Consider the following 9,135-nt stretch of genomic DNA (forward strand, 5'->3'; position numbering starts at 1 on the left):
TTTTCTTTCTCCATTTAGTATCTAAAAAAGTAATTTTAAGCATCTGGTATTTTATGTTGACAAACAGTAACACATAATTCCCCTAAGAGAATTTTCTCTAACTTCCTATGTTCTCCTATGTTGCTATCACTTCTGAATATTGTTGAAAATAACTGGAACAACTAAAACAATGAGCCAGACAGCCACAGTGCTACACAAACACAATCCTTCATCATAATGAAAATAGACAGTTTCACAGTATTAAAAAAAATAGAATAAAAAAGGTGATAAATCTTACAGTTCAATGTGAAGAAATGAACAGTGACTGCCCTGTACCCATGCAAAAACTCTGTTAAGAAACTTCATCTTTGCTTTGAGTTGTTTGCGCCAACAAAGAACTTGTAACTGAAAATGATGACAGAGAAGGAAGAGCTGCTTACTTGGAAGCTGTTGAAGTAATTGTCTTGGATGATTCTGCAATATATCATATGATTCCAGCTTTCAAACTGCCTAGTGTGTGCACATGTGTAAGGATGCCCACAGATACTTACTACTCAGAAAAAAGACAGACAAAACCAAGAATCTGTCTTCCAAATCTTTGGTCCTTATTTCTGCCAGGAGAACCAGTAAAAACAACAACAACAACAAAGAAAATAAATCACCAACACACAAATTCCAGATATTGTTTTACATGGCAAAAGGGCGGCTACTCTATGCAGATGCTATTGAAGACATTTCCCCATGCATACAGAGATGTACTCCTTAATCACCTGTGGGCATTGTAAGTGCAGCAGAGTTAAATCTATGTGGCAATTCTCAGCACAACTAGAAAAATCCTGTGACATAACATTTTACATTACAGACACTAATACAGACATGTCTGGCATTAACAAGATTACTTTCAGAAATGTAAGCAGACTAGAAGAAAACTGAGCTACTTTACAGCTAGTAGAAATCTTCTACCTTAAAAAATTAAGGGATTTGAGCAACAAAAATTGCCAGTCAAAAACAAAATAAGCAAATTAAATGCATATAGGCAGAACATCTTGCTGAGCATGCAGGAAGACTGATTGGCAAGGCAAAACTAACCAAACATGAAAATAAGCAGAGTCCTCTTTTTGGAAGGACAGCGATATCGTATAAACTTCCAACATAAGTCAGGATAAAAAGGAAGAGGCCATTTGTTTTCTAAATTCTCTCAAAGAGTACTCAAGTACGATCTAGATGTCTTCAACTAAGAATCATCAAGGACAGCCCCCATTGGATATACTCTCATCTTCATGGTACTGCATACTCAAAACTAATTTAGAATACACATAGTAAGAGCCAATATATTTTTACAAGTAGTGAAGATGACCACTTAAGATGGCCACTAGCAGGAATTATGTTTCTCCTGAGAAAAGTTTGCAAAATTCAGATGTAAAGATTAAAACTGGCCCCAATGTCAGTCTTCAAATGCTCCATTTTCTGAGATCTCTAAGTCCCTAAGTGATATTTAGATATATTCTATTGCAATCACTTCACTGTTATTCAAGCTACCCAACTCATCATACAAGCACCATGAAATAATGGCTGAAAGTGAAGAGTTGCCCACAAGGTAGCATTTGTCAAATTATAGGCTGTTGAGCTTTTTCTACTCCCTTCCCTTGGCCTTCTTGGCTTGCCCTTCTAGATTAGAAAACTATCCATCCATTAAACAGTCACAGAGCAAAGCAACATGTATATGACAATACACATGAGCCCAAGAGATTTCCAGAAAGTTCTTCCACTAATTCTCCTGACACCTTAAGGCATTGCATAAGAATACAGTAGAGGTCTAACAACTGCTGCTTCTGTATTAAGCTTGCTAAGTACCAAGCTCTGTCAGCAAAAGCAAACTACATACATACAAGAAGTTAAACAGAATGTTAAGAAGTTTAATTTCTTCTTAACAGAAGCCTATTCAGCAAATTTAGCACAAAGGGACAGACATACCCCTCACCATTTGGGTGGTGAACCCTTTCTTCCTGTCCCTCTGCACATCAGGTTTTTGTCTGAAAGGCCAGCATTTTGCTTTCAAACCTAGTAGGTTTTGGTAGCTGCCACATATGCTTGGCATGCAGATTCCCTTTTCCCATTCATCTTTTGCAATGATTTACATTTATCTTGTTTTGATTTGGTAGTTTATTACACTATCTTCACCTTCACTCTGTAAATCAATTCTGGAGATTATTTCAAAGTGAAAGGCAGTTAGGAAAGCAGGACTGTTTCAGGCTTCTTTTCTGCACAGAATTACTTTGGTACTGTTGCCTTAAAAAACTTCAAGTCTCAACTGCTATTGTCTCTGAAGCACTTTCTCATATGATTGAGTTTTCATCCTCAAAAGAATAAATGCCATGAGACTGAGAAATGCAGTATTTATAATTTTTAGGAATTTAGCTGCTTCTCTAAGCATTTCCAAAACTTATTTTTCTCTTAAAACCATTGCTGATGATTGCATATGTTAAGTACTCCTTCTACCGAGTATTGCTAAGCATGTACTTCTACTCATGCCTCTGTTTAGCAAATGTTACATCGTTTTTGCAATGTGATTATATCCATAGGAAAACATCGTTCCAGCTGCCTTACATTTGCAATGAATTCCAAGCTCTGCTCACAAATGCTTTATTCCAGATATAAACTATCAAGTTCCCACTGATTTCTCAAAGCCAACACTAATATTACACAAGGCAATTCTGAGGCTTTTGTAAACTGTTAAAATATCACTGAGACTTGCATAGAATAAAGCAGTGTCTTGAATTTCTTTGTGGCAAGCATTGTGCCAGTTGTTTTCATTTCACAGATGCACATGAATTAACCATTTTCACCGGCCCTCTCCTTTTCACTTTGTTTTTCTAATGCTTCAACATAGCTGTGGTTCTCAAAACATTCTTCAATACAATTACCTCGCAAAAAGAAATCACAATTACATATTATTTTTCCTCCAGGTAATACTGGGCAAAATTAATACATACTGAACTCAGATGAGCCATCTACGATTCTGCTGAATTCAAAGGTCCTTAGAACTCAGCAGGAAGCATGCCAATTATTTCAAAAGAAACCCGTGTGTTGCATAAGTTGTAAAGTCAGATCCACTGCAAATACAAATCTATGATCTTTTTCTAGAATCTGAGGCTCAGGTAGCGTTCTCATGTGACATTAATGTTTCTGTCCTTCAAAGACCTTGCTACTATCATTAGGAAAGAAGAACAAAATTAATATCTAACAGTAACAATTTTCATTTTATTTTTAATGGCAAAAAATATTTCTGTTTGGGGGAAAAGTAAGCATCATAAAGCAAAAGGAAACTTTTTATCTCCAATTCCTCTTTAAGCCAATAACTGTAAGTAACCAAATGTTGAAATGTGATTACTCCTTCACAAGCTAATAAGCTGAACTGAAAATGCTTGGTGTTTTTTTCTGCTCCAGGCCCCTGAGCATTTTTTCATCAGTGTGTGGATATCCTCTGAGCTGCCTGTTACAATCCTTTACCATATGTTAGAAATTCTCAACATTCACTGCACAGACAAAGAGCAGCTGCAGTTTATTAATCTTTCCAACCAAGATATTAAGGTCTCTTAACAGGCTTTTAAGGATATTTTGCAAGAGTAAATGGTTTTCTACAGAAAACCACAAAACAAAAACTGAAACATTTTAAGACACTAAAGGTAAGTAAAAACAAATACCTAGTGGTTTAGGTATGAAACAAATTCACCTGCAGTTCTTGAACTACAGTTACTACAAATTAAATAGTTGGATTAGTTTCAGCAAATGTAAGAAGAATGTGATTGTCACTGAAAGGAGTCACCAGGAAATAAATCTGTGCTACATGTTATGTAACTAATTCACTAGATGTAACTGTCCACCCCCTTAGCATAAATAGTGGAGGCTTTACTCTTTAAGTTAGTTTTCTCTCTGAAAATGGCACTCCTGTTTAATATTGAATGAAGCTTCTCCTGAAAAAGCACTTTAAAATAGGAAAATAATTTTTTTAAAAATAACAAAATAATCTGTTTTCTTTTACTTTGACATAGCTGTTGGTTAGTAAGACTTCTTGAAAGTCTCACAGCACCTGCATTATGAGCAATTAAAATAAGTTTTAACTTCTTTTCAATTTTAGCCATTTCCCTCATGACAAGCTTTTGTAGGAAAGTGTGTTTTTAACAGAGAAGATATCTGACCTTCCCAAAAAAGTAAAGATAATTGCCGTAAACATATTAAGTATTCACAGGCTGAATCTTCATAAATATTTCTGTTTTTCATTTTAACTTACACAATATCCTTTTGTATTATGAAGAAACACAACATCTCCTAGACTAAGCCTCACCAATAGATGGAATGTGAGTTCAAGGACTTTTCACTGGTAGAGTCACCATCACTTCACACATCACTGAGATCTATGAAAAAGCCAGTGAAGCATTTCTTAATCTCACCAGAGTCCAACAGGCTACAATTACATTAATCTGCTCAGGGAGAAACAGTCAATGGGCAAGGCAGGTAGACTGTGAGGTTATCAGATGTTTAGATATAAGACAGCCTGACTAAGATACACAGAAGTAAGATAGCTACCAAAAAGAACTTAACTCAGAAACTGCCTCACTGGAAGATCAAGGCAGCTCAAGCTAAAAAAGAATACAATTAATTCAACTGTATAGTTAGACTGTATAATTGTCCACTCACACAAAGAGCAAGAAATTATGCAAAATCGAGGTGTTTCCCGACAATAATAGTCATGCAGGTACCTTATCAGGTTGACAAACTATAAAAGACCGGATTTTTTTCCAGCTGCTCACTCCAAAATAAATGAAAGGCATTTTGAAGTTGTTAGAATAGACTATTAAAGTACATCACACAAGAATTTTAAAACACACATACTATGAATAGGCATTCTATTAACATCACTATTTACTTTCCCTGTTTTACTCTGAACTTTCATTCATAGACAACTCTAGAAAATACTGATGGTATTCATAGAGATCTCTGTGGAAAAATCTTTTTGTGTGTGTGTGGAAGTGCAATACTCAAGAAACTGCAGTGTTCTCTGTTAGATTACAAGACGAAATAATTCTATGAAAAACCTACCTGTACTCCTACAAAGGAGTCCAGAGAGACAATTGATTGGAGGGGAGCCCAAATAATACTCTGTCCTGGCTTACAGACCCGTAACAGGAATTCGCCCAATCTCTCAGGACTGTCCCAGGAGAGCTTCAGCCCCGTTCTTGAAGAATGAAACATATCATGAGTCAAGAATAGAGCATTTTACCAGCTATGGTGGAAGTTGGGGAGGCAGGGGATGCCCTAGCATTATGAACACATTATGACATACAGAAGAGTACTTTAGGATTACAGAAGACTTCTGATGAGGTACTTGTACATAAAACCAAAGGAAAGGAAAGATATGGATTTACAGAATCACAGAATGGTTGAGGTTGGAAGGGACCTCTGGAGGTTATGTCATCCAACTTCTCTGATCAAGCAAATAGACTAAACTAGAGCAGGCTGCTAAGAATCATGTCCAAGTGGCTTTTCAAGATTGCCTAGGAAGAAGATATCACAACTTCTCTAAACAATTTATTGTAGTACTCAGTTAACTTCACAGTAAATAAGCACCTCTCGATGTTCAGACGGAACCTCCTGTGTTCCATTTTGTGTTCACTGCCTCTTGTCCTGTCACTAGGCAACACTGAGAAGATCCTGGTTTCATCTTTGCAGCCTCTCTTCAGGTATTTAAAGATACTGATGAGATGCTCCCTGAGCCTCTGTTTCTCTAGGCTGAACAGTCCAAGCTCCATCAGCCTCACCTGATGGCAGTTTGGAGAGGAACAAGCATGGGGAAAATAGAAAGATACAGGACAAAAATGGCTGGTCATACAAAATTAATTTTTTAATTGTCTGGTCAGTAAGCTTACCCCTCACATCCTGTACCTGTCCAGTGCAACCTGCCTAAATTCATTTCTAACTCTTTTCCTGAGTGAAGGACTATATCTGACTGTATAGGTTTGTATAAGGGAGTTTCTAAGCATATCAACTGGAATCACTGTACACCTACAGCTTGGAGAACCTGTGTGTCTGTGATGTCAGCAAGTGAAGACACCACAGCAGACTTCACTGTTAAAAACTGGAGTATGATTGCAGGTCACAGTGGCCATGTATCCTTGATGCCAGAAAATGTAGTTAGGCTCCGGGTGCCAGCAGCCAGACTTGGATATATGTGGTGAATGCATTTGCTCTGCCCGTGTACAACTGCTGAGAATACAGATCAGCCTTGCTATGTGTTACTGACTGAAGCTGGGACATGGAATTGTGGCAGATTTACCTCTCATGTACTGTCAGATCCAGCGCAATGACTTTTCCTTTAACATCGTTAAAACTTGCTAAATGCAGTAGGGCAGTAATAACGATAGTTGTTAAATAAATTTTAAGTAATTCTCAACCCAAAGGAGCATCAAGATTCAGGCAAAATCAGTTGAAGAAATCCACATACTCAGGAGAACACAAAGGAGAAGTAAAGGCAAAATAAGAATTTCTCCAGTATTCTTTCTCCCCCTTTTGGTCTTAACCATCTTAAATAAAGTGAAGTTGCATTTCAGGAGAAACATTAAAAAAAAAAGATAAATTATTCTAGGTGGGCCATTAAGATGTTACTGGCCCACGTAAAGGGTAAAGTTGCTTCTAAACCTATTTCAGCACTGCAAATAAAATGGTTTTATTAATGCAACCTTTCACTTATTAAAAAAAAATACATCTGCATTTCTGGAACATGGACATTTACTTTGGGAAAATAAAAAAAAACAAAAAACAGTGACCAGTTACCTTGAGCAGAACATATCCTGTTATTAAAGAAGGGCTCAAGATTGCTGCTGATATATTTCTTTCAGAAACGCTCAGCCACTGTGAATGATCCAATAAGGTATTAAAAATTAGTCTGGAGAAAAAGGTGATTTACAAAATGTATACTTTACAAATCTTGAATTAAAATTATTTTAATATTTGTCACAGTAAATACCATAAGGTATCATTTGTAAATGATGACTACCTTTCAGGATAGGAAACTATGGAATATACATATACATATATATATGCATATATATATAAAGCTCAAAATAAGGTACTTCATACAAAAAAGAAAAAGAAAAAGAAAAAAATAAATAATGTCCTGTGGAAGAGGAGGCAAATAATATCACTTACCATCATGGATCCTGCTGTATCTATCAGTAAACTCATAGCAACAAAGAATTACTGAGGTTGGAAGAGCTATCTGGAGACTGCCTTGTCCAATCTGCCACCCAGTGAAAAAGCAGCTACAGCAGGTTGTTTAGGACATATTCTAATCAGGTTTTGAGCATCTCCAAGGAATTTTCTCACTAGTGGTGAGGCTGTCAGAGAAGCTGTGGATGCACCATCCCCAAAGGCATTTAAGGCTGGGTTGCATGGGGCTCTGGGCAGCCTGTGGCAACCCTGCCTTTGGTAGGAGATTGGAACTAGATGACCTTTAAGGTTCCTTCTAACCCAAGCTATCCTATGGTTCTGTCTCCTTTGTCATCAACTCCCCTGCCTCATACTTGTAAAACAAAACAAAGCAAAAAAAAAACCAACAATAAAACCCAAACTATTCTTGTCATCCTTCATATCCCTTATTATATTTGAATGCAGACAGCCTTTAGCTTTCCTAATCTTATCCCTAACCATTCAGTGTCTTGCACATTCCTTCTTCACCCCCAGATCCTTCTTCTAACTCATGCATGCTTTTTTCTGATATTTAAGTTTAAAGTATTTATTCAGGAGCTCCCTGTTTATCCATGCAGGCCTCTTGAAACCTTTAAACTAAATTTCATTCTCCTAGCATACTAAATACAAAATGGAAAAACATAAAGCAAAATTAAAACCATGATACAATTTCAGCTAGCTTATATGGTCACAGCAATCTCATATGCTTCCGCTAGTTAATACAGTCAAAGCAAACTCGAATATTAGGTAGTGTACATAAAGATGAATTACGTCTGCATTTCATAAATTAGTGTTCTTGCAAATTCTCAGTTGTTTTTCATTCATATGGTTTCACTGAAAGCAAAGCAGATACTTTCAGTTGCATTTATTGAAATATAGCTAATTAAAATCTTCTTTACTATGTTACCTAATAAGCATGAGTGTCAGCAATTTCTTTCCTAATAAGAAATTTTGTCTAGATATCACAGAATCACAGATAAATATCTTCAAAATATCTTGAATTCTTTGTAGTTTTGCAAGTTTAGCTACCATGTTTGTTCAGTACCTTCTGTCTCAGAAAAGTAATTTTCTGAAAGATTCCATATTTCAAAGCAAGAAGGTGAAGAACTAGTCAAAACAGGACAATTACTAGCACACCACTATCTATCTTCCTATAACAGACAATTGAAATTAGAAAGATTTATAAGTCACAACAAATGCATGGTGGACTAAATCACAAATCTTCACTAAAATGTTGAACCAAGAAGTGCTATCTGGTGAATTACGTGTATTTCATATTTCTTAACACACGAAAAAAAAAGATGTTTTTTACCAAGAAAAAATGAGGAAAACCACATCTCTTAAAAAAGTTGAATGTCAGAATCAAAGTATATTCTGAGCAGAAAGGGACACACAAATTTCACTGAATCCAGCTCCTGGCTTCACACAGCACCACCCAAAATTCAATCACTAATCTGAGAGCGTTGTGCAAATGCTCTTTGAACTTTGGTAGCTTGGGGCTGTGACCACTGCCCTGGGGTGTCTGTTGCAGGGCTCAATCACCCTCGGGGACCTTGCAACTATTTATCTGAGCAGTCTGAAGTCTGCTCTCCAGGCTTGAAATGTGAGTGCTGAACTGGCTTCTGAAGGATGGAGCAACAAGTTTTACTTGCTACACACAATAAACCTTTTCGTTGGTAGTTGATACTACCAACTGACAAAAATATTGAAAGAGTTCACTTTTGAAAGAGAGTTCCAGTTTCTTTACAAATAAAAATTAGTGAAAATCTAGAAGTTTTCAATACATTTATTAAAAACAAACCACTGACTCCATCTTAAGATACTAGTTAAAAAACTAAGAAATTTAGGTGTATTCCTTGTGTCACCAAGTTATTTGAAACATATTTACATCACAGAAAAAGACGGAATAGG

The 9,135-nt window shown here is 36.4% G+C and overlaps 1 long non-coding RNA gene across 3 annotated transcripts in view; it reads right to left on the minus strand.

Moving 5' to 3' along the window:
* LOC116216434 overlaps nt 1-7,110 on the minus strand; it is a 111,255-nt gene extending 104,145 nt beyond the window's left edge. Inside the window, exon 1 of one of the 3 annotated variants that reach the window (XR_004159162.1) lies at nt 5,080-7,096. This is a non-coding gene — a long non-coding RNA (uncharacterized LOC116216434). Of the gene's footprint in view, nt 1-5,079 lie in introns of all 3 variants that reach the window. The other 2 variants (XR_004159163.1, XR_004159164.1) reach the window with 2 other exon arrangements.
* Nucleotides 7,111-9,135: the final 2,025 nt, after the last annotated feature.

Source organism: Meleagris gallopavo, chromosome 3 (assembly GCF_000146605.3).
Source record: "Meleagris gallopavo isolate NT-WF06-2002-E0010 breed Aviagen turkey brand Nicholas breeding stock chromosome 3, Turkey_5.1, whole genome shotgun sequence".
NCBI lineage: Eukaryota > Metazoa > Chordata > Aves > Galliformes > Phasianidae > Meleagris > Meleagris gallopavo.